Raw genomic sequence first — 25,941 nt, forward strand, 5'->3', positions numbered from 1 at the left:
GAGCTGACCTGCAGAGAAATACACACAGGAAAAGATATCAGTCAGACCATCTTGCCTGTTACACTTATGGCCCACCATACCCCTTCACATCACCATTTGCACACAGGGCCCAGCACACAAGCTGCATGCTGCACAGGGCACATCCACCAAACCCTCTTCCTACAAGAGGCCTTCACTCACACCACTCATGCATTCATGCCCCATGCATCGTGCTCACAGTGTACTTATCTGTTGGTCTGGAGGCCCATACAGCAATCTGTACTGGGGTAGGACCCCATACACCTGTCGCTCCATCTCCACCCAGGTGAAGGCAGGGGCCTTTTCTTCAGTTACACAAGCAATGGTAGGTCCAGACACAGGTCACAGCAGCACATGAAGTGTAGGTCCTCTCCTGCTGAAGATCAGGTAGCAATTGAGTGATCAGATAGAAAATGGAGGTCACGTCCACGGCGGTGCATACCGTCACTGCCGGCGTACATCACCATTGGCCACTGTACCCCATAGGGCCCAATGATAACCAATGAGGAGTTGCAGGGTGGTTCCCATCCGCTTACTGCAATGGTGCACAACATCAGCAGAATTTCCTCACTTCCACCTGTCCCTCCACACAGGACAGGCAGGCGCAGTTTCAGGGGGGGGTGGGCCCTGGATAATAACTGCGTCACAGAGCTGTGTGCACAATTGGAGCCTGACCTAATATCTGCAATCTGTCACCCCACTGGGATCCCTCCTGTTGTGCAAGTCATATCTGTGCTCTATTTCTTGGCAACTGGTTCTTTCCAAGTGACAGTGGGCTTGGCATCAGGAATGACACAGCCAATGTTCGTAACAGTGCTCGCAAGAGTGTTATCTGCCCTAATTAAACACATGTGCAGCTACATTGTTTTCCCCAGGTGGAGGATTTGGCCACTGTGAAAGCTGACTTCTATGCAATGGGACATATCCCCAACATCAATGGGGCAATTGGTGGTACACATGTTGCATTTGTCGCCCACCGGCAAAATGAACAGGTGTTCAGAAATCAAAAGAGTTTTCACTCAATGAGTGTCCAGATGGTCTGCTTGGCGGATCAGTACATCTCCCATGTCAATGCTAAGTATCCAGGGTCGGTACATGATGCCTTTATCCTGAGGAATAGCAGCACCCCAAATGTGATGGCCCAACTACAGAGGCACAGGGTGTGGTAAATAGATGAGCACTGGTTCCCACCCAGTATATGGTGGGGTATTGTGTGGGCCACATGGGATAGTGTGTGGCTAAATGTTGTCCCTCGATATTTGCAGATCACTCTGGTTACCCAAACCTATCATGGCTACTGACCCCTGTGAGGAATCCCACGACAAGGGCAGAAGAACGTTATAATAAGGCACATGGGTGAACAAGAAGGATTATCGAACGTACCTTTGGCCTCCTGAAGGCCAAGTTTTGATGCCTCCATCTAACAGGTGGATCCCTGTGCTACTCATCCAAGAAGGTCTGCCAGATAATCATGGTATGCTGCATGTTGTACAACCTGGCCCTCAGATGCCATGTGCCTTTTCTGCAGGAGGAGGAGGCTGGAGAAGGCCTTGTGGCAGCAGTGAACCCTGTGGACAGTGAGGATGAGGGGGCAGAGGATGAGGATTAGGACAACAGTACTGCAGTGATTCGACAATACTTCCAATGACACAGGTAAGACAGTGTTATTTTATATTTTATTGTCATTTTATGGTTTATCTTTGTCACTGGCATGCTGTTAATTCCCACATCTATGCCCACTCACTGTACCCTTTGGCAACTCAATTGGCAGATGTTGGTGCCCCACTATCGCTCCTGGTGTGATCACTGCAGCCAACTACAGGTCTTTCCTATTTGAACATTACTGTACAGTTGAATTGCACTGTTTGAACCTGGTTAAACAAATACATACTAAAATAAGTTTAACTTACTGCATACTTGTATTTTTTCAAAGTGTTTTTATTTAAGTGCTAAGAATTAGAGGGGCAAGTACAATGGGCTGGGGTGATGATGGAGGAAAGTCTAGGGTATTGTTCCAGTCTATTGGTAGCACAAGTGCATTGTCCAAGGGGACATGGGAAGGGGAGCAATGCAGTTCAAGGTGGACAGGGTAACAGAGTGGGACACAAGGGTGACAACTAGGAGAGTCTCATTTCCTGGCGGGGGTCTTGGCAATAGTCTTTGGCTTCTGCCTGGATCGCAGGGAACGTTTTTAGGGTGGTTCTCCTTCTGCAAGGGGAGGGGTGCCGGTGGCCTGTTGGTCCTGTGTCGGGGCCTCCTGTCCACTAGTGGCAGCTTAGGTCGAAGGCTGTTCAGATGTCTGGCTAGTGGCAGGGGCCCACTGTTGTAAGACTGCCTCCCTCATGATGTTGGCCATGTCAGTCAGCACCCCTGCAATGGAGACAGTGTAGTGTTAATGGCCTACAAGTCCTCCCTGATCCCCTGATACTGTCCCTCCTGCAGCTGCCTGTTCTCCTACACGTCGGCCAGGATCTGGCCCAGCGTATCCTGGGAATGTTGGTATGCTCCCAGGATCCAAGTTACTCCTGGTGAGTCGGTTTCCTGGGCCTGTCCTCCCTCTGGTGCACATCAGTCCTCCCAGTGTCCCTGTTGTCCTGTGCCTCTGTCCCCTGAACGCTGTGCCCACTGCAACTGACCCCAGGTCCCTGATTGTCTTGGGTGCAAGGTGTAGCCTGGGGTCCCTGTAGTGGTGGACACACTGCTGATTGAAGTGTCCTGGGGACAGAAGTATGGGTATGCTGGGTCGGTGCTGTGGTGGTGCTCCCTTATTGGAGGGGCTCTGTGGTGGTGTTTGACTAGGCCTGGGTAACCGACTGTCCAGTGGTCCATGATGGGCCAGGTTGGTCATCCAGATCTAGGCGACCAGAGTTGCTATCATCACTGTGGGCCTCTTCTGTTACGGGACTAGATATTGCTGGCACCTCTTTGCCACTGACATTGGCCAGGGTACCCTGGGGATGTAAATGCAGTATTATTGTTTCTGTGTGTGACATATTGTCCATCGGTGGGTTGCCCTGTTTGGTTGTATTTGCCCTGGCAGGTTTCACTTGTGTAAGCTGATATGTGGTGGGCTAGCAGATTCTCTCTAGTGTGCATGCTTTAGTGATAGGTGACAATGGAGGTCTGTGAGTGTTGTCCATGCATTGGTATGGCATGCAGGGCTTGGCTTTGGGATGAGTGAGATGTGATGGTGGTGGGAGTGAGGGGGTGGAGTGATGGGAGTGAGGGTGAGGGTGGAGCTATGTGATGGCATGCAAGTAGGGGGGTGATAGTAGTAAAGAGTTGACTTACCAGAGTTCAGTCCACCTGCTACTCCTGCCAGGCCCTCAGGATGCATGATTGCCAAGACTTGCTCCTCCCATGTTGTTAGTTGTGGGGGAGGAGGTGGGGGTCCACTGCCAGTCCTCTGTACAGCGGGTTGATGTCTTGAGGGAATAGAACGTACCTTCCCCCGGAGGTCATTCCACCTCTTCCTGATGTCATCCCTGGTTCTTGAGTGCTTTCCCACGGCATTGACCCTGTCCACGTTCTCCCACCATAGCTCCATCTTCCTTGCAATGGATATCTGCTGCACCTGTGCTCCAAATAGCTGTGGCTCTAACCTGATGATTTCCTCCACCATGAACCTTAACTTCTCCTTTGAGAATCTGGTGTGTCTTTGTGGTGCCATGGGTGTTGTGTGAGTTGTGGTTGTGAGGGTCTGTTGGGTGATGTGTTGGGGTGTGTGATGTGGGGTGCGTGGGTGGTGTATCAGTGATGCGTGGCTCTGGTCTTGTCTGTGGTCATAGTGTCTGTCTCTTGCCAATGGTTTGTATTCATAAATGGTTGTGGGTAATGTGGGTTTATAGTGGTATGGGTGTGGTGTGTGTATGGGTGTCAGGTGTGTGTTGTTTCAATTGTCCAATGTGGTGTTGTTTTATACATGGGTGTGTATTTTGAGCGCAACGGTATGTACCGCCAATGGTTTACTGCCATAGAATGTACGCCGTGGTGATTTGTGGGTCATAATGTGCTGGGTGTTGTTCTGTTGGTGTAATGGTGTGGATTTTGATACTGCCAGGTTATCACTGACCTTTGGTGTGGCGGAATTGTGTATGTGGCTGAATAGTGACAGATTGGTGTGTATGTGTCATAATATGGTGAACGGATGTCCACAGCGGTATGTTGGCGGCAGTAATCGTGGCGGTAAGTGGGATTTACCACCAATGTCATAGTGAGGGCCATAGTGCTTAGAACCATAGGCTCTCATTACAACCCTGGTGGTAAATGCAGCTTAGCGCCGTGCAGAAGACAGCCAACATACCGCTGTGGCCGCGGAATTCCGCTACAGGTATTGCGACCCACAGCTAGGAATCCACCATAATAGAGGCACCCACACAAGTCCGCCACACCAAAGGTCAGTGATAAAGTGGCGATGACAAAACATCCACCGTCACACCAACAGGAATACACCCACACTATCATGACCCACGAATCAACGCAGCGGTCTTTCAACTGCGGTAATCCATTGGCGGTACACATCGCCGCGCTCAAAATACACACACATATACAAAACACAACCACATTGGACAATTCAAAATTAGACACACCTGATACACATACACACACCACACCCACACACCCAATCCAATGCAAAGCACACACCCACATCACCCACAAACCCTTACTACCAGAAATTTGAAAGAAGGCCACAGAGAGACACTACCTAAAACAACACCAGCATCCACAGACACACAACACCATCACCTACACAACATCCACGCACCTCAAACAATACACACAACACATCCCCTCACACATTACAACACACACCACCTCACACATCACCCACACCACAACATGGCACCTCAATGACACCCCAGGTTCTCTGAGGAGGAGCTCAGGGTCATGGTGGAGGAAATCGTGCTGGTACAGCCACAGCTATTTGGCTCACAGGTGCAGCAGACTTCCATTGCAAGGAAGATGGAGGCATGGCGCAGAATTGTCGACAGGGACAACGCAGTAGGACAGCATCCAAGAACAAGACATGAAATCAGGAAGAGGTGGAACGACCTATGGGGGATGGTGCGTTCAGTGGTCTCCAGACACCAGATTGCTGTACAGAGGACTGGCGGTGGACGCACACCTCCTCCCCCACAACTAACAATATGGGAGGAGCAAGTCTTGGGAATTCTGAGGGCCTCGCAGGAGTAGCAGGAGGACTGGACTCTGGTAAGGCAAATCTTTATTACCATATCCCCCCACCCCACCTGCATGTCATTACATACCCACACCCTCACCCTCACCCCCATCACTCCAACACCTCACTCCAACACCTCACATATGCCCCACTATCACAACCCAGCCATCCCAATACCAAGCCCTGCATGCAACACCAAAGCATGGATACCCATCACCAAAGCATGTCCAGTACAGATACCCACACAGATCCCAAACCTACTATCACACAATGACCAAGCCAAGAATGCAAGCACTGGACTACAGGGTCACTCGCCCATTGCACACAATGGCACACACAGATGCAATAATCATGCCTTTACACCCCTGCAGAACCCCTACCCAACGTCACTGGACAGGAGGTACCAGACATATCCAGTCCCCCCTCAGAAGAGACCCACAGTGATGACAGCAGCTCTGCACAACTGGATCAAGATGATCAGCTGGCCCATCAGGGACCTCGGGACAGTCGGTTCCCCTGACACTAGCACAAGCCACCACAGAGACTCCCCCGCCAAAAATACCAGCACAGCACCCAGCCAGCGGGCCCATTCCTCTGTCCCCAGGACACGCCAATCAGCAGTGTGTCCACCACTACAGGGAACCCAGGCAACCCCACTAACACAGGACGATCAGGGACCTGGGGGCAGTGTCAGTGGGCACACGGTTCAGTGGACAGAGGCACAGGAAAACAGGGAAGCTGGGAGGACTTCTGTGTGACGGGGAGGACAGGCCCATGGAACCTACTCCCCACAAGGCACTCTCCAACATCATGGGAGCTTACCATCATTCCCAGGAGACTATGGCAACTGTACTGGCCAAGTTTCAGGCGACCCAGCGGATGCAGGAGGAACACTACCTGGAGATCAGGGAGGACTTGAAGTCCATTAACAACACCCTGGTCACCATTGCAGGGGTGCTGCAAGACCTATACTGCATGTGCTGCTGTGACCTCAGTCTGGAAGCAGCAATGGCTCATGTGTCTGGGGAAAGGGCCCCTGCCTTCACTTCGGAGGAATTGGGGAAACTAGTGGATGGGGTACTCCCCCAGTACACGCAACTGTACGATTCTCCAGACAAACAGGTGAGTACACTGTGAGCATGCTGCAAGTACCCCTGTACCATTCCTCTAGGTCAGCGCTCACCAGAAGAAGGGTATTTGGCGTGCCATCGCCAAGGACGTCCGGACCCTGGGGGTCCACCAAAGACGGAGCACTCACTGCCGGAAAAGATGGGAGGACCTGTGCCGCTGGAGCAAGAAGACGGCGGAGGCCCAGCTGGGGATGGCCTTCCAACATGGGAGGGGTGCCCGTCGCACCATGACCCCCCTGATGTTCCAGATCCTGGCGGTGGCGTATCCAGAGTTGGATGGGCGCTTGAGGGCATCACAGCAACCACAAGGGAGTGAGTACACTCTCATTCAGCTGACTTTGCGCACATTCCTGAAGTGTCTGGGCGGGGGAGGTGGGCAGTGGGTTCTCCTAGGCCAGGACGGTCTTGGTAGGCAAGGTCCCTTGTGAGGCAGGCTATGTGGCACCCCAACCCCACTAGTGGTTAGAGCCATCTACACCTAATCAGGCTCCTGTGACTTCCAGTTGTGCATCAATTGGGCTTAGGCTTCGTACTCCATGGGCATGTGATTAATCTAGGAACTATAAGTGCATGGCGTAGTGCAGAGGGCTGCTCACTTTCTGTTGTGTCCGCCAACTGTAGTGGTTTTCCATGCACTGAATATGTCTTTCTTCTGTCTCCCCCCCACCTTTTTGTGATCTCCCTGTTCTTGTGTGCAATAGCATCATCAGGCAGAGGAGCATTGGCACCGGAGAAGGAGGGAGCTGCATCTCACGTGGCCCTGGAGGGTGAAGCAACGGAGTCTGAAGCCATCAGTGGGACGGAAGGCAAGGGGAGCTCCACGGCGGGGACAGGAGCAGAGACCAGCGAAAGCGGCTCTTCCTCTGATGGGAGCTCCCTTGCAGTCCCTCTGTGCCCACCGCATCAACAGGTACAGCCGCCACCCCCCACTACCAGCACCGCCCTCCCTGCAGCCCCTCAGCGTGTGTCCCAGGAAGGTGGGCATCTCCTTCACCACAGGCACCTCAGGCCCTGCCCCAGTCAGCCATACTGCCCTCAGTGAGGAGGCTATTGGCCTCATGAGATCCCTCACTGTTGGGCAGTCTGCCATTCTGAATGCCATCCAGGGTGTTGAGAGGCATTTGCTACAAACAAATGCATACCTGGCGGGCATTCATTCTGGGCATGCAGCCCAACAGAAAGCATTTCAGGCTCTGGCCTCAACACTGATGGCAGCCATTGTCCCTGGGTCCAGCCTCCCCCATCCAACCTCCTCCACCCAGACCCAATCCCCTGTGCCTCAGCCTATCCCAAGCACACCATCAGACCAGCATGCACACATCAACACACAAGAGTGGCTCAGGCAAACATAAGAACCACACATCCCACAGGCACTCACACAAGCATCATACCTATGCACACATACCAACATCCATTTCCTCCACTGTGTCCCCCTCCTCCACGTCTCCCTTCTCCCTCCCAGTCTCGTCTCCACTCATACCTGCATGCACTACATCCTCAGCCACTACCTCCATCACCAGCACGCCCATCACCACACACCATTCACATGCACTCACCACCCCCATTACCATTCACACATCCCCAGTGTCCTCTCCTAGTGTGTCAGTGAGCCCTCCTCACAAAGTACACAAATGCAGGCACACACCCACCCAACAGCCATCCACCTCACAACAGCCTCCAGCCCATGCACCTTCACCAAAATTCAGCAGACGTACACCTCCTAAAACCACTACCTCTTCCTCCACTCCCAAACCCCCTCCATCTACCCGTCCCAGTGTGTCTAAAAACCTTTTCCTGTCAAACCTTGACCTCTTCCCTTCACCTCCCCCCCATCCTTCCCCTAGGGCCAGGCTTTCGAGGTCCCGGCCCAGTACCTCAGCCACCACATCCCCAGGCGCAGTGGTGCCAGCAACTGCGGGGGCATGGAGTGCGCCAACCATCAGGGCTGCCAGTTTGCCACAGAGTGAGGGCAAAGACATTCCGCCACCTGCCAAGGTTAAAAAGGTGCCCACATCCCAGAGGGAGAAGCCGAAAACACCTGCCACCAAGGGGTCAGCGAAAATGAAAGGGGATAGTGGCAAGACAACTGCGCCACCATCAAAAGTGGGGAAGGGCCACAAACTGAAGGGCAGGTCAGGAGAGGGCATGGTGGTATCGATTGAGGAACCAGTGTCACACCTTCTGTCCACGCCAACCTGTACGGCGGCGAATACCGCCACCTGCACCGCCACCTGCACCCCCTATGGCACGTCTACAGCCGCTGCGACAGTCCCCAGTCTCTTTCCCGGTAGGCAGCTGTCCGAGGCTGCAGGAGACATCCAGCTTTCTCCCTCAGCAGGTGCTGACACATGCCCCACTGACACAGACCTCGCTGTCAGCACCGCCGCCACAGACCCTGCCGCCAGCACCGCTGCCACAGACACCGCAGCCAGCACCGCCACGACGGACCCTGCAGTCAGCACCACCACAACTGACACTGACACAAGCACCGCCAGCAGCCCGGTGACGTCCTCGGACCGTGGCACCAACGCAAACATGCCTACCATCCCCAGTGGTCAGTTGTCCGAGGCTGGTTGTGAGTTCCAGGACCCTGGGCAGCTTGCATGAAGCATTACTGTCATCACAGTTGTCACCTGCAGGTGGAATGCGAAGCCACAGCAGTGTGGGGTATGTTGCTGCCTCCATGACTTATCATGCTACCTGTACCTCGGCAATCTCGTGGCACACACACCCAGGTGAGGGAATTGTACCGGCCACACTGCACGTGGAGCACTCTGGGCACAAAGCCCCCTCCAGAACCAGTGGGAAAGGCATCCACTACCTCTGTCCTTGGCAGGATGAAGCACTCTGGGCACCACGCCCCCTCCAGAACCAGTGGAGTATCACATCCACTACCTCAGTCCTTTTCAGGATGAAGCACTCTGGGCACCAAGCCCCCTCCAGAACCTGTGGAGAAAGGCATCCACTACCTCAGTCCTTTTCAGGATGAAGCACTCTGGGCACCAAGGCCCCTCCAGAACCAGTGAAGAAAGGCATCCACTACCTCAGTCCTTGGCAGGATGAAGCACTCTGGGCACCAAGCCCCCTCCAGAACCAGTGGAGAAAGGCATCCACAACCTCAGTCCTTGGCAGGATGAAGCACTCTGGGCACCAAGCCACCTCCAGAACCAGTGGAGAAAGGCATCCACTACCTCAGTCCTTTTCAGGATGAAGCACTCTGGGCACCAAGCCCCCTCCAGAACCAGTGGAGCATCACATCCACTACCTCAGTCCTTGGCAGGATGAAGCACTCTGGGCACAAAGCTCCCTCCAGAACCAGTGAAACTGTTATCCACTTGAGAGACTGTGGCTTTGCACTCCACAGGATAAAGCAGTGGGCAAACCACCCACTGGAGAGACTTGCGAGACGGTGGCTTTGCACTCCCCAGGATAAAGCAGTGGGTAAACAACCCACTGGAGAGACTTGAGAGACTGTGGCTTTGCACTCCCCAGGATAAAGCAGTGGGCAAACCACCCACTTGAGAGACTTGAGAGACTGTGGCTTTGCCACAGGATAAAGCAGTGGGCAAACAACCCACTGGAGAGACTTGAGAGACTGTGGCTTTGCACTCCCCAGGATAAAGCAGTGGTCAAACCACCCACTTGAGAGACTTGAGAGACTGTGGCTTTGCCACAGGATAAAGCGGTGGGCAAACAACCCACTGGAGAGACTTGAGAGACTGTGACTTTGCACTCCCCAGGATACATCAATCGGCATGGAGCCCCCTCGTGCAGCAGTGGCATTGTGCGTTCATCTGGCTGAGGTGCCCCCCCCCCCTCCACCTGAGGTGCCTGTTTAATTTCGATCTGATGCTCCTGCAGTGTTCTCTCCGTTTCCAGTCAGGTATCTAGTGTGGGCTTTGCCCATGCATTGTGGGCCCAGTGGTCCACGGACAATGATTGGTGCACTAACCCGGACTTGTGTAGTTGGTGTACATAATTGCGTTTACTGGATTTTGAACTTTGATAATGAGATTTCACATGATTACATTTGTTCAAATCAATTCCTTTTGTCCTTGCATTCTTCCAGGCGATGGGAGGGGTGTATGTGTACTGTTGCTGCATGTATTCGTGTGTATGGTTTTGTGGGTGGGGTGGGGGTGTTGCATGTGTGTCACTCTCTTTTCCCTCCCCCTTCTCCTGTGTTGTAGGTGTAGTACTCACCGTGGTCGTCGCCGCCGTCGTTGGTGCTCCTGATAGAAGAGAACGAAGACCAGCATCGGCAGTATCTGCAATTCGGGCTCCATGGCGTCCTGGTTCCTCGTGGGGTGTGGAGAGGTGAGTGTTTTCTCTTGTGCGTACTGTTTCCGCCGTGTTTTTGTTCGCATTGGTTCTGCCCCGGAAAAGGTGGCGGATAGGCATCTTGTGATAGGGTGGGTTGTACATTATCTTCCGCCTGTCTGTTGGCGGTGTCCGCCAGGCTGTTTGTTTGTACCGTCGTGGCAGTTGGAGTGTTAAAGTGGCTGTCTATGTTGATGGTTTCCGCCACAGTCATAATCCCATTTTTTTTCCGCCAGCCTATTTGCGGTATTACGGTCACTTTAACACCGACCGCCAGGGTTGTAATGAGGGCCATAATGCGCCAAATGGGGCCTCTGGTCATGCTTGACCAGGTCAAATCTGAAAAACTAGGCCAACGTGATGGAGTGCAGATCGGATACAGGGACCAAATGTGTCCCACTGCAAAAGATGCGTTGAAGTTAGACCTGATTCAAGAAGCAAAGGAGGTGATGTGTCAGTATTTGGATGCAGGTGATGCATCGGTTTCAATCGGCTCAGATGGAGATGCATTGTCAGCGGACCCTTTGTGATGAATGTGATTTGTCATTGATGAGCTGCGCAGCCAGAGGCAAGCCACCAAGCCCTTGGAGTCACTCTGGGTTCAGGTGAGATGGGTCCAGTCCACCCTTAGCATTTGAGAGGGCAGCAAGCAGCACAGGAAAAAAACAGTTCTTCCAGAGCAACAGACGTTGTAGCAGTACAGCAGGCCTTCTACCTAGCAGAGGTCTTCACAGGTCCACTAGTGTACTGAGCTGGTAGGGTCAGATATTTAGTTCTGATACTCTGTTACCTTTGAAGTGGAGGTAACTAGAAAGAAGTGCACAGAGTTCCTCCCTTCTTGCACTTGCTCCAGATTCACTACAAGGGGTTAAGCATTCCTTTTTGTGAGAGCAGAACACTGCCTATTCATTTGTAAATGTTAGCTCCTTCCTCCCATCCTGCTCAGGATGACCCATTGACGTACAGATGGCCACTCAGTCACACCTTCCCTTCCTTTGTATGAGGATGCCTAGAGGAAATGCAGGAAACCAGCTGTCACCCCAGCCCACATGTATATTAGAGACAGGCTGCAGGCACACAGGGTTAAGAGCAGGAAAATGCCAACTTTCTAAAAGTGGCATTTTGCAAAATCATAATAGTAAATTTGACGTTACCATTTAAAGAGGTTTTGCTATCACAATTCCACTGGAACTAAACATGAGAGGTCAACTATTTCTCAATCAAGAATTACACTTTATTGTTGAAATAAGGAATTTCCAATGTTATCCTATGAAACGGGTAGACCTCAAAGTAGTGAGAAACAAATTTTAAAGTTTTTCACTATCAGGATATGTAAACCTTAAAAGTATATGTCCTGTGTTTTAATTCCGTAGCACCCTGCCCTATGGGCTACCTATGGCCTACCTTAGTGGTGACATGTAATAAAAGGGGAGTCTAAGGCATGGAAAGGTGTTTTAAATGCCAAGTCGACGTGGCAGTCAAACTGCACACTGAGGCTCTGCAATGACAGGCCTGAGACAGGTTTAAAGGGCAACTTAAGTGGGTGGCACAATCAGTGCTGCGGGCCCACAAGTTGCATTTAATTTACAGGCCCTAGGCACATATAGTACACTTACTAGGGACGTATAAGTAAAGTTTGCCAACTGTGGATATACCATTATTACCATGTTGTAGGAGAGTGAGCACATGCGTTTAGCACTTGGTAGCAGTGGTAAAGTGCCCAGAGTCCTAAGGCCAACAAAAACAGTTGAGCAAAATTAATGCAAAGCAGGCAGAACGTTTGGGGGAATATCACCATGTAGCTAGCAGGTCTAACATGTAGATCACAGATTTGTATTTTATGTAACTAGGTAAGTGGGTACTGCTTTTGTTGCAGAGCATTTTGTGACATGCAGTTCATAAATTGCAATCCTTCTAACACAGCACTATCAGCTATGAAGCAGCATCAACAAGCTGCATGCAAACTGCAAGGCAAGGGTTTTGACCCTTGTTTTTTTCCATCTGTTGCTATTATAAGGTTGCTGAAAAGGAGGTCCTTAATGTAATGTTAACATCTTATTACTACAGATTACCACAATCACTGAGTTACATTTTAAATCCTGACCTTGGGTTAGATTTAGAGTTTGGCGGACAGGTTACTTGGTCACAAACGTGACAGATACTTCATCCCCAATATTACAATTCCCATTCCCATACAATATAATGAGATCGTAATACTGCGGATGGGATAAACAATATGTTTGTGACAGAGTAACCTCATTTGCCAAACTCTAAATCAGGCCCTTTGTGTTATTCCTGAACATGCACTCTTGACATATAAAGCCTTGTTGTAAAGACAGTATGTGACTTCCACACTTTTGCATATCACACCTTTGTTGTCATATGTAATACATCCCCTACTTTGATTTTCCCTTGTCTAATGTACTGATAATCTATAATGTATGTGTTTAATGTAAGGCACTCTGATACTCTACATTTGGATGAATAAAACGTTTAATAAATTATATAAAAAATAAATTAGTATGTGCTATTTAAATTGCTATTTGTATTACTACTCAAAATATATCAATACATCTGACAATCTTGTGGTGCATTCATATCACTCATATAAAGAAGTTACTGGCCAAATACCTGCCAGCAATGTGTCTGTGAAATACTTGTGAAGTGCTAACAAAGTCTAAGCCTTTGTTTCTCTGCATTGCATTGGCATCTAACCTAGCCCCGCTAAAGACCACATATCTTGGGTCAAACTAATACAGTTGTTTATTTCTGAAGCATTGCTGCAAGGCTCCAAGACTGTCATGCAATTATATGCTGAATCTGATATAAACTTCTAGTTGCAGATTCCTTACCTTAGAATTTTCCCCCAGACGTCCGTCTGAATCTGGAGATTTTTTATTTGAGCAAATCTAGGGATGTCCCTGAATACCGGCTTCAAACCGTATGTTGACGGCGAAGGATCAGCATTGGGTCTGTGTGTGGTGCCTGGAGCACAACCACAACCCAAAGTCATGCTCCGAATGCCAGGCCATGCACCAGAAGGCCTTGAGGGAGCGGTCCCTCAAGCATATGTCGGCCTGGTGCTCAACTCTGCATAGATCCCTGTCTTGCTCGAGGGGAAGGTATCGAGACCATTCGCCGAGCCACCACGACTCATCTTCTATGAAGTCTTCGGGTCAAGGTAAGAAGAAGTCAAAGAAATCCCATCATCCTTTGACTTCACCTCATCGCTCGGCTGACGCAATGTGGGAGGAGCGTCAATGTTGAAGGCCCCCCTCTTCTGAGCCTGCTTTTGGGTCTACTCAACATCTCCCCGAGTTTCCGGGAGCCAGGGTGACCCATGCCCAGCTGAAGGAATTTTATGAGGCCATGCACCTCATTTTTGGGCAGCCCAACCCCGCTACAGCACCTTCGGGCCTAAGGGTTTCGGTTGGAAGGCCTTTGGGTTTCAGTCCCCTCCCAGATCTGCTCTCGGATCTGCACTGACGCGGTCATACCATATAGACCTTCCCATTCACTGGGTCGATTATTGAAGCTCCCGATGTCAGGGGTGCCCACCATCAACGTTGACCTGATCCTGATCCCTGACGACTAAGAGTTGGACCGGCATCGGCCGATGCTGCCTTCTTCTTCGATGGGGCTTATTCACCCCAGGTTGGATTCTGATCCTTATTCTTATGGCTTCGAACCTGGGGAAGGTTTGGAGGGTCCCTGGACCCTTTTGAATACCGGGATGACCCTAACTTGGACTGGGCACAGGAGCTGGGCAAGGCAGTAGTCTGGAAACCTCTCCAGACGCTGGCATGCTGTCTCCTCCTACCGTGGATATGGCGTAGGGAGTTATTAATTCCATGGTGGTCAGTAGAGTGGCTGAAGTCCTCGGCCTTGAGCTGCCTACTGTTTACTGTTTAGGTCAGGTCTAATCTCCTGCCAGAGGTGCTTCAACCAGGGGCTTCCACATCTGGGCCTCTGCTTCCATTCAATGAAGCCCTCACCAATGTCCTTTTGGGTACTTGGTCCAGAACCAAAGCAAGGGCTCCTGTGAACAGGACAATTGCATGCCACCATTGGTCTACCCCGACTGACCCTAAATTCTTGTCCCAACACCCCACACCTGAGAGCCTTGTATCCAGGCTTCCTCATCCTCAGGTGCATTCCCTTCCGCACCTCCCGATTGGGACTCAAAAAGGCTGGAACAATTTGGGAAAAAGATGTTTTCTTCCTCCAGGTCAGTGGACACCCCATGCCTTTTGGGCCCTTATACTCACTCCCTGTGAGATACGGCCGCACAAGTTCTGCCGCAGATACCGGAAGGGGCCCATGCTATCATCTCCCAAGCTGTCCCAGTTGGGAGAGATGCAGCAAAGTTTATTATCCGATATGGGCTGGACACAACCGACTCTCTGGGTAGATTGGTTATGATGAGAGTGGCCTTGAGGTGCCACACCTGGTTACGTACATCTGGTTTCTTGGGGGATGTCCAACAGACTCTTATGGACATGCCCTTTGATGGCTCCCATCTCTTTGGAGACAAGGCGGACTCGGTGCTGGAGAGGTTCAAGGACTACGGGGCTACGGCTCAGTCCCTCGGCCTTTCCAGTACCCCTCATCCCCAACAGTCCACCCTTAACTCCTTTCATGGCCACAGAAGGGGCTCCCTGTCACTTCCCTTTCCCAGCCACCATGCCACCCATGCTCTTCAGCTGCTGCGTGGACGCGGAATCCCACGTGGTCGTGAGACAGAGAACCGGAGGTCTGCCCAGTCCACCCCTGCCCATGCTGCAGCCTCCAAACCCTCTGAGTCCGTCCCCTCGCTCTGGTCCAGTTGGCACCAGGATTCACCATCGCCTGCCTCACTTGGAATCCATCAGTACAAACAGGTGGGTTTTGCAGATCATTTGAAAGGGCTACTCCCTCCCCTTCAAGTCTGCCCCATCAGCAATGCCTCCATCATTCAGCCATCATCCAGAGGATCATTTGGCACTTGTCCGCCAGGAAGTCGTGGCTCTCCTGGCCACGGGAGCTATAGAGAGGGTCCCGGCACCAGAAGAAAGTTGTGGTTGTTATTCCTTCTACTTTCTGGTGCCCAAAAAAGACAAGGGCTTACGTCCTATCCTAGACCTTCGGGCCTTCAATCTCTTCCTCAAGAAGGAGAAATTCAAAATGCTCACCCTGGCTTAGGTCGTGTCTGCCTTGGACCCAGAGGACTGGATGCTAGCCTTGAACTTGCAGGATGCTTATTTCCATATTCCCATCCTGCCTGCCCACAGATATTACCTACGATTCGCAGTAGGTCATGAGCTCTTTCAGTTTACTGTGCTCCCCTTCGGCCTTACTAGCACCCTTCGGGTGTTCACTAAAGTGATGCCAGTGGTTGCAGCTCATCTGCACAGGTTGGGGGTTTCAGTCTTTCCCTACCTCAACACCTGGCTGTTGAAGGAAGACTCATCTCAGAAAATCATCTCCCACCTTCAGACTACAGCGAACCTCCTGCACACAATGGGGGTCACTATAAACATGCCAAAGTCACACCTGACTCCCTCTCAGACCCTCTCCTTCATCTGAGCTGTTCTGGACACAGTGTGGTTTCGGGTCTATCCTTCTGAAAAGTGAGTCCAGGATATTCAGGCTATGATTCTGATCTTTCACCCTCTATCTTGGGTTTCACTGAGACTGACTCTGAGGCTGCTGGGCCTCATGGCCTCCTGTATCCTGCAAGTGACACATGCCAGATGGCATATGCGGGCTCTGCAGTGGGACTTGAAGTTCCAGTGGGTGCAGCATCAGGGAAATCTCTCTGACATGGTCCAGATCTCAGAGGAGACTGCGAAAGACCTGCAGTAGTGGCTTTTGAATAGGCATTGGGCCAACGGTGGATCCCTCTCCCTTCCCCAACCAGATCTAGCCATAGTGATGGACATATCACTTCTAGCATGGGGCAGCCACATGGGAAAGGCATAGATCAGAGGCCTCTGGTCTCTGATGGAGTCTGGGCTGCATATCAATCTTCTGGAGCTCTGGGGGATCAGGCTTGTGTTGAAAGCATTTCTTCCCTCTTTCAAATGGAAAGTAGTTCAAATGTTCACCCTCAACACTACCGCCATGTGGTACTGCAACAAACAGGGCAGAGTAGGGTCCTGGACCATTTGTCAGAAGGCGTTACGTGTACATGTCTGGCACATCAGGACATGGTGGGTTACCATCTGGTGGTCTCTCTGAATGCCAGAGAAGACAAACTCAGCTGTCGACGTATAGCTGATCACAAAGGGCATCTCCATTCGGAGGTAGCGCAAGGTCTCTTTCAGTAGTGGGGATAGCCCTGGTTAGATCTGTTCACCTCCGCAGAGAACGCACAATGTCAGCTGTTTTGAGCGACTCACTCTGAGACACTTTTTGTCTGGAGTGGAACTCCAGCCTCCTTTACGACTATACCACTTCCAGAGTTCTCAAGAAGATCAAGAATGATTGGGTCCAAGTAATCTTGGTGCTCTGGACTGGGCACTGAGAGTATGGTATCCAGAGCCACTGAGCATGGCCACCAATCCTCCACTCAGAATGCCCCATTGGGAGGATCATCTGTTGCAGCAACAGGGGACGGTGCTTCACCCGAACCTGTCCAATCTCCACCTTCATGCATGGAGATTGAGCGGCGGCAGTTGACAGCTTTTGACCTTCCACTGGAAGTCTGTGATGTAATCTCGCAAGCCAGGCATCCCACCAACAAAACGGTGTAAGCCTGTCATTGGCATAAATTTGTGCCATGGTGTACCAAAAAATATGTTGATTCCCTCTCTGCTCCTCTTTCTGAGATCCTTTTGTTCATTCTTTCTTTGTCCCAGCAGGGCTCTGCTTTGGGCACCCTTAGGGACTATTTATAAGCTATCTCAGCCTTTATTAGGTTGCCTGATCAGCCTTCACTCTTTAAGTTCCTATTGTTAGTAGATTCTTTAAGACCTCATCCATTTGTTTCCTCTAAATCCGTTTATCATGCTTCAGTGGGACCTCAAACTTGTACTTACTTACTTAAAGGGTGCTCCTTTTGAGCCGATGCACAATTGTCCATTACAGCTCCTTACTTTCAAAACTGTTTTTCTTGTTGCCATCACTTTTGCTCGCAGAGTGAGTGCGCTTTAAGCTTTATCTTCTAAGCCCCAATTTTTTTCTGTGCACCCTAACAAAGTGGTGTTACACACTAAGGCTTCCTTCCTTCCCAGAGTCATTACACCTTTTCATGTAGGCCAGTCCATCACTTTGCCTACTTTTTACACACCTCAACATCTTTCTAATGAGGAGGAGAGACTTCACCGTCTGGATCCAAAAAGAGCATTGGCGTTCTATCTCAATCATACTAAAGATTTCCGGGTGGATGATAAACTCTTTGTTGGATGTGTGGGTGTGACGAAAGGGAATGTGGTACAGAAATGTACCATCTCTTGATGGGTACTTTTTTGCATCAAAATGTGCTACATCTTATAAAAGAAGCAACCTCCCGAGGGCTTGTGCACTCATTCCACCAAAGCAACTGCTTCTGCCACTGCGTTAGCACTCGAAGTTCCTGTCCTGGATATCTGCCTGGCAGCTATGTAGGCATCCTTGCACACATTTACTAAACATTGCTGCCTGGTCAGTCAGGTCTGTAGGGACAGCTACTTCGGTTGTTCGGTCCAGCAGGACTTTCTAGTATGATTTTGATTCACAGCCCACCTCCGTGGATGGCAGTGCTTGGGTATCTATTCTAAGGTAAGGAATCTGCAACTAGAAGTCTCTGTCAGATGTACAAGTTACTTACCTTCGATAACAAGATATCTGGTAGAAACATATTCTAGTTGCAGATTCCTTACAGCCCACTCATCCTCCCCACTTGCAAACTGATATCTAGGGACTAGGCTTCCCCATTCAGGGCCTTAGCTCTGGCCCACCAATTTCATTGTTCTTTGCGGCTATGCGCTTTGGCGTGGAGAGTCGTGAAAAGAAGCTGATGTTACTGCGCTGTAATGCGTCTATGTACTACTCCCGATGTCAGGGATCATTGAAAACCAGGAGGTTCAGTTTCTTCTGGGAGTCGTAGTCCAACCTGCCTCCACATTTCAGCACCTCCCAACACCCTCAAACCCTGGTAACTTTCCAAAGGATTCCTGTACCTTTACAGACATCAACACTACAGGTGCAGTGAACAGCGTGCAACCTGCAATACCACGTCTGCGACCTAGCCCCATCTGAAATTTTGCATCCCCTTGTCAGCATTTATGTGCCAGTAGTAAAATCAGCTCCAGTGCGAGCCTGGTTCAGCACCATGGACAGCCAGGGCAACTCTGCACCAGCACCCCATGGACCTGGTAGAAGTGAACACACTGTTGTGGCCTGGTCCCAAGGCCCCCATAACTTCTCCAACTCACCCCCAAAGTGGTCGCTTGTCACCAGTGGCATCCCTTCCATTGACTTCAACACAAGTCCTGTTCAGTACCATGGATAGACAACTCTGTGAACGGATGCCACAGGCCATGTAAAACTGCTCTGACTTTCATGATCTGGTCCCAGGGACTGCACTAGCTTAATCCTCCAATTGTTTCCATGCAGCTCGCCTTTTAAGTGCATTTTTGCCACCTATGACATTTTCCCATTGACTTCAATACAACTTTTAAATGCCATTCTTGCAGTGATTTTCTAAAATTTATATCACGGTTTTACTTGATTTATAGTATTCATTTTGGTGTCCAAATTTATATAAGAATGAGCTCTATTTTTATAAAGTGGTGTCAGAGTTATTTCGAGCCGTGTCAATTACTTATCGTCCATGTTTGTGCTGTGAAATGCTTAACACATGTTCCTCTAAGACTGACTGCTCTTTGCCAAACTACCAGGACTGAGCTAAGGATTTACTAGTGTGAATACAATGACCATCTCCGGGGCATTTTGAAAGTATTACATGGTGAGGACTAACTCCCTCACCAAATAATACTCCACTTTCCCACAATACTGCACCCTGCCCTATGGGCTGTTGTTTTGCTTTCCTTATCTTATGACCGAGCTGACAAAACTTCTCTGGAATGCACTTCTTAGTTTAAAGAAGACATTTATTGTTACTATTTCACCACGAGGTTCCTGAGAGACGAGATTAGTAGGTTGGAAGCACACGTTTAAAAGTAGTCACAGCAATGAAAGTCAAATATATCAAAGTACTTCTCAATTGCAATGTACACTGCAAATATATGTGATTATATTATAGCATAACTTCAAAGCAAAGAATTAAAGTCAAAATTCATCACCGTAGTGCCTATCCCTGTTCGTCATCTTTCTCATGTCTGCAAGTTGATGACTCCCGTTCAACTGCGCGAAAGAGATTTTCCACCCAAACGGGAGGTCAGGCAGCTGACGTCCGCTCCTGACTGAAGTTCTGGAAAATTCCCCCTTGATGCTGCCCACGGACACCGTTTTATAATGAAAAAGCCTGCTAACAGGCCCCTTAGTCAAAACATGCTGGCAACTGTACATCAGAGTAGGAGCAGAACGAGAGTTGGAGAGTGGCCAAGTCTCCAAACCTCGCTTGTTCCCAGGGCTGAGTAGAGAGGAAAACACAAAATATACGCTCTCTTATCAAGCTAGGGTTCGGTGTGAACACAATACGAAAAACACAGCTTGGTCTACCATGTGGGAAAACACAGCTTATCTGCAATGTCTCAACTGCAATGTCTAACTCCACGATAAAGCCAATAAGCATCTAACCTAAATACAAAATGTAATTTCTAATGCCACGTTAAAGCCAATAGGCAGCTAAACTGAATACAACATGTAATGTGCTACAGGTCAACAATGAACAACTAATATGTGCAGTGGTGAAACACAAAGTCAGTGGTCAAACACAATTAATGGCATAACATATCCACCCTATGACCAATGACTTTCTCTTATTTCAAACAAAAAAACAAAACACAAAAAAACGTTATAAGCAAATCAGACTTGAATGATAAAAACAATCACTGTTAAGCAATGGAAGTGGATTAACATATTGATCTCATAACCTTTCAAATCAGATACACCTACAATGAAAAGACTGAAACTTATATACTCTGATTGGAATAGTAACTGATTGAATAGTGTCTCTAAAACAGCAAGTTGATGTAGCATGAGTTCTACTCATGTAAAGGTACACGATCCACCTGAAAGGTTTGCTGGAATGTAAGTGAAAGTCAGGTTTCCACACAAAAAAAACACAGACAGTTAACTGGCAATGTTGCTTAGTTCCAGTGGAAGAATGTAATCATACAAGTTGAAAAACTTTATATTAATCCCATGTAGAACTTGAACTGAAGGCGCCAGTTGTGCAAAATGGATCCATGGGGTTTGCACTTTAATCAATCAGGTTCAGGTTGGGGTGCAGTTCCTCCCCCAACCCCACACACAAACACCCAAAGGGAAACCACACAGCACACGCATGGTCAGTGGCGAGTCATGGTAGGATCTGCAAAAGAAAAAAGTATGACTTTTCTTGCAAATAACATTTGTCATCTGGAATATGTTCCCATTTTTCCTGTCCTGGTTTAATGATCAACAGAACAGAACATTGTTATGCTATAATTTCTGCAGGTTCTGAAGGGTCACCTTGGGATTAAACCCACACCTTAGCACTGAGGTTTTTATCTGCTGCACCACAACTTCCCTTTCCTTGCACTGTCAGAAGGCCTGGGGCAGACTCCTTATTTACCAAACCTCCATTTACTGCACTTTTGACAAGATGGGCAATTCTGTCTCCAATCTGTATGAATGAATCAGATTCTCTTCTAGTTATCAGAATAACTTTGATTTCTCCTTGGTAATCTGCAGCAATCACTCCCCCTAAAACCTGATCAATTTGCCATATGTGTCCTGGTAACTTTCCTCTCCCCAACTGATCTTTGTCTGTTTATGGGACAGATCTCTGTTGTATGTGCTGACAAATAGGACATTGCAAAATCACAGTTTTTATCAAATCTAGGGGAATGTGCATCTCTCTAATATCTGCCCACCTGTAAGTGGCTTTTTCTCCCAGATGTCCACCTTTCTGGTGCACCCACTTAGCCATCCCCAACAAGTCAGAATTCTGGGTTTACACTTCTGTCTTTGCACTTTTCTCTTTAACATCTGCAAGGGAATTGTACCAGCGTTATAATGAGTCAATGGGACAATTAGTATCTATGACTATGCTCTGTTTTAACATCCACAACTCTTTGCTCCTCACCTCCTTTGCATTAACTAACAAGTTATGTGCAAGCCGTGTGGAAAACCAAATGGCTAATCCATTGGCAGTGAACCAAGAATCAGTGTAAAAATGACATGTCTTCAGCAGCTCTTGCTTTAAAGTCTGACACACATTGTACAACTCTGCATATTGGTTACTTTTTCCTTCTCCTGTGGTAGACAACAACTTTTCAGTAACTGGATTGTATGTCACTGCTTTCCATTATCTTTTAGTATCCATGCATTTCAATAAATCATTAGTCAAACAAACACGCTTACTATCCTCAGGGGACAAGAATTCAAATGGTGCACTCAATTTCACTGGTGACTCTTTTACCCGTGGTAGCTTCTGTACACTTCTCCTCATCCTGTAAAGGGGCTTCTGACACCTGTTCATGTAGGGCTGCAGTGACTCGAGCCCTGTTTTGTAAATACCAGATCCAGTGTATGATACTAGCCTCTTGTGCCTGTCCTCTACAGTGAGATTGAGGTGAACTCATCACCCACTGCATAATTGGTAGTTCAAGTTTAAGAATTACATTACAATTTAATGTCATTTGCTCAGTATTCACTAGAGCCCAATAACAAGTCAAAAGCTGTTTTTCAAAAGGAGTACAACACTCCACAAAGTCAGATAGTTTTCTAATCCAAAGCTCCAGGGGCATCCTTGTTCTCCCCTGTTCCTGATTTACATGTCCCTTTTGCACTGTGCACAAATCTAAAGTCTGTTGAATTATTTAATTTGCCAAATCAAAAGCACGTAGCTGCTTCTCACTCCCTTCAAACTCAGGTTTTTTGCTAGTTACTTTGTACCAAAGTGTTAAGATTTTACTCAGATGAGGCCTATACTGTTTCCAAAAATCAAACAAGCTTGTGAAACGTGGTGTCTCATGCTTAGTGCAAATAGTAACAAACTGTGAAATCTTTTGTTGTACCTGTAACAACATGTGTCTGTTTTCTGGATTCCACTGAATTCCCAGAATTCCCATTTTGCGACAGTACCTCTGCCTTGTCTGAATTAATTTTATACATCGTACTTTGCAAAAGTGGTCTGAATATAACATTCTCAACTTCGTGCTCAGTGTAATCTTTTAAGGAATGCACTTGAACTCCTGCCAAAAACTGTGGGCTGCTCTGCGCACGGAGATCTCCACTCTGCTCATGAGACTCACACTGGCCCCCACCTTTTTTAACCTCCTCATTACTGGAATGGGAAAAGCCAGATTCTCCTGCAACAGCTTTATAGATTTCAGTTTTATCTTGCAACAATTTGTTCTGGCTAATTTGCTCACGTAAATTCTTATTTTCATGTTCTAACTGCTTACATCTCTCATGCATTTTTCTGTAAGCAGACAAAAGTATCCAAACCCTTCTGTCAAGAACAAAAGGGACATAATTTCTTTCAAAAAGCACATTTTCTAAATATGAAAACACTTTTGCTTTTTCCAAGCACTCATCCCAAGACTCACAAAGTCCTGATAAACAAGAAAACATGTTTCTCACAGCACCATAAGGCAGTTTAACTTCACATGCATTTTTAAACATGGTCTGCCGTGCTTCTTTAATTCTCTAAACAACAAAAACAATTACACTTTTAAATTGTGCACCTCCAATCTCTAATTCGACTCCCAGACTGACGACGCACGCCAACATGTTTTACTTTCCTTATCTTATGACCGAGCTGACAAAACTTCTCTGGAATGCACTTCTTAGTTTAAAGAAGACATTTATTATTACTACTTCACCACGAGGTTCCTGAGAGACGAGATTAGTAGGTTGGAAGCACACGTTTAAAAGTAGTCACAGCAATGAAAGCAAAATATATCAAAGTACTTCTCAATTGCAATGTACACAGCAAATACATGTGATTATATTATAGCATAACTTCAAAGAATAAAAGTCCAAATTTATCGTCGTAGGGCCTATCCCTGCTCGTCATCTTTCTCATGCCTGCAAGTTGATGACTCCTGTTCAACTGCCAGAAAGAGATTTTCCACCCAAACGGGAGGTCAGGCAGCTGACGTCCGCTCCTGACTGAAGACTTGGAAAATTCCCCCTTGCTGCTGCCTGGGGACACTGTCTTATAATGAAAAAGCCTGCTAACAGGCCCCTTAGTCAAAACATGCTGGCTACTGTACATCAGAGTGGGAACAGAACAAGAGCTGGAGATTGGCCAATTCTCCAAACCTCGCTTGTTCCCAGGGCTTAGTAGAGAGGAAAACACAAAATATACACTCTCTTATCACGCTAGGATTCGGTGTGAACACAATACGAAAAACACAGCTTGGTCTACCATGTGGAAAAACACAGCTCATCTGCAATGTCTCAACTGCAATGTCTAACCCCACGATAAAGCCAATAGGCAGCTAACCTACATACAAAATGTAATGTCGAATGCCACGTTAAAGCCAATAGGCAGCTAAACTGAATACAGAATGTAAGGTCGAATGCCATTTTAAAGCCATAGGCAGCTAAACTGAATACAACATGTACTGTGCTACAGGTGAACATTGAACAACTAATATGCGCAGTGGTGGAACACAAAGTCATTGTCAAACACAATTAATGGCATAACAGCTGTTTAAGGAGTACCTTAGAAATAACTTAGATGTATTAAAAAGGAAAGTTTAGACCTGGCAAAAGGTTTACTTGCCAGGTTGAAATAGCAGTATAAAAGTGCACAAATAGGCTGAAATGGCAGGTCTAAGACATGTTTAAAAAGCTACTTAAGTGGGTGGCACAATGTGTATTGCAGTCCTAACTGTAGTATTTAATTTATAGGCCCTCTATGCAAAGGTAGTGCCACTTTACTAGGGGCTAACAAGTAAATGAAATATGTTAAGTGGGTGTGAGCCAATTCTGCCATGTTTAAAGGAGAGAGAACAAGCAAGTTAGCACTGATTAGCACTAAAGCCAACACAATCTTGGATGAGCAAAAAAATGGAGGAGTAAGGCAAAAGGTTTGGGGGAAGGTCACCCTAAGGATGAGAGGTCTAGCAAGGTGTCATGTAAGAGTGAAGTAAAAGTTACAGTGAACCCTGTTTACATTACGTTCATCCCTGGCAAAATAGACCTATTGGGGCCGTATGTCTTAAGTGTGCCACATATCTCTATTTTCTGATTGCACAATATAATCAACCATAACAGATACTGGAGCAGCTGTGTAACAAGACTGTTGGTACATGATATAGTCTGATTGGGCCCTGAGGACACGCCGGGATGCGGGCTCTCGGTTTCTGGTGTTCCGCCCTACCTACATGATGTTTGTTATAGCTTTAAAAGTTTGGATGGAGATAGTTTTCATTACCGGTCCTGGGGAAGGGGATTTGGGGTATTAGGGTTTTAGTTATGTGTATTACAAGAGAATTGCACCCAGCACAATGGCATTAACTGAACTTCAAAATAGGGAAGAATTGTTGAGGATAAGTCCCTGGCTATTGGGGAGGAGTAAACACAATTTGGCTTTTCACATTTGTAAATTATGGTAACCTAGAAGGTCAGGGGCTTGAATAGCATGTGTAAGAGGTACAAAGTATACAATCAGCTTAGGAGAAGAAGAGTCCATATAGCCATAATACAGGAAACACATCTCTTAAAACAGGAAGTCAGAGCCCTCGCAAAGAGATGGCATGGCCAGGTATTCGCGACTACTTATTCGGCCTTTGCAAGAGGAGTATTAATATGAGTTCGTCCTGGGGTGCCTTTCCAAAAGATACATGAAATTATAGATAAGGAGGGGCAATATAACTTATTAGTTGGAAGACTAGAAGGTAGAGATATCACAATAGGGGGAGTATACGCACCAAACCAAGAACAGGAAGCTTTTCTTAATACACTGTCGTGGGAATTGGGTCCCTATTTTACACGGTCTACTCTGATAGGAGGAGACTTTAACTATATTGCAGACCCTGCATTGGATAGGTCACACCCCCCTTGCCTCGTTCCCAAACCACAAAAGTAGCTAGACTGTTCTCTGAATGGCAGTGGAGGTTTGGTGATAGCTGGAGGCATATCCACCCCACAGCCCAAGACTATTCCTTTCATTCTACATTACACAACTTGCATGTTCATCTGGACACA

Source organism: Pleurodeles waltl, chromosome 2_1, assembly GCF_031143425.1.
Source record: "Pleurodeles waltl isolate 20211129_DDA chromosome 2_1, aPleWal1.hap1.20221129, whole genome shotgun sequence".
Classification (NCBI taxonomy): domain Eukaryota; kingdom Metazoa; phylum Chordata; class Amphibia; order Caudata; family Salamandridae; genus Pleurodeles; species Pleurodeles waltl.